Source organism: Suricata suricatta, chromosome 5, assembly GCF_006229205.1.
Source record: "Suricata suricatta isolate VVHF042 chromosome 5, meerkat_22Aug2017_6uvM2_HiC, whole genome shotgun sequence".
Classification (NCBI taxonomy): Eukaryota; Metazoa; Chordata; class Mammalia; order Carnivora; family Herpestidae; genus Suricata; species Suricata suricatta.
In genome coordinates, this window is record NC_043704.1 from 45,888,963 (window position 1) to 45,890,040 (window position 1,078).

The 1,078-nt window shown below is 37.7% G+C and overlaps 1 protein-coding gene across 1 annotated transcript in view; it reads left to right on the forward strand.

Moving 5' to 3' along the window:
* Window positions 1–1,078, forward strand: part of LOC115291124 (olfactory receptor 5AC1-like) — a 9,077-nt gene that overhangs the window by 646 nt on the left and 7,353 nt on the right. The window lies entirely within an intron of this gene.

Below are 1,078 nucleotides of genomic sequence, written 5' to 3' on the forward strand. Positions count from 1 at the left end.
CGATGGAGTACTACATGGCAATGAGAGGGAATGACATATGGCCCTTCGTAGGAAAGTGGATGGACCTTGAGGGTGTCATGCTGAGTGAAGTAAGCCAGGCAGAGAAGGACAGAAACCATATGTTTGCACTCATAGGTCTAGCAGGAAAACAAGAGAGACCTAATGGAGAACCAGGGGGAACGGAGGGAGAGAGAGTTGGGGAGAGAGAGGGATGCAGAACTTGAGAGACTACAAAATTACTTTCAAACCTTGTAGAAATATTTGTTTTAAATGCCTCAATAGGTTATATATTGTCATATTCAGTCCAGCAGTATTACTTTGGTTTGCACATTGTTTGGGTAATTATAAATATCTACTAAAGAGAAGGTTTTGAAAAATTACCCACTCAAGAATTATTTATAAGTGTATGAGTCTTTTTTAAAAAGAATCTTTATACAGATTGAGTCTTCCTTTAAAAACTATAGATTCAAAAGGGTTTTAGCATTGGTGGTATAGTGGTGAGCATAGCTGCCTTCCAAAAGGGTTTTAAAGTGTGTGTATGTGGAAACACAAAGCTCTTCATGTTACAAAGACATAGTAATTTGGAGATTTCTGTTTCACTTTTGTCTTTGAGGATGGATTAAAAGCAACACAAAGTAAATGGAGCCTGTCTTTACCATGCTCATTAATTATTTTGATGATCACAACAACTTACGATGAAGACAAATCTATCTACTCTAAATTTTTTATTCATTCATTTAATGATTACATATTAAGTCCCTACTACGCACAAAACACAGGGACATATTATGCTTTATTTAAGCAGAGGAAAATCTAAGGGATAATGAAAGATCCCCTCCAAAAAAATATTTATTTCTTTATAACTTTTCTCAGTGAATCTAAAACTTCCTTGTTTCTTAGGCTATAAATAAAGGGGTTTAGCAGGGGGATTATAACTGTGTAGAACAATGAATACATTTTGTCCTGATATTGATCCGGGCCAGACCCAGGACGCACGTACATGAAGAAGAGGGTGCCATAGAACAAGGAAACAGAGAGCAGGTGGGCGCTGCACGTGGAGAAGGCTTTGCTCCTGCCC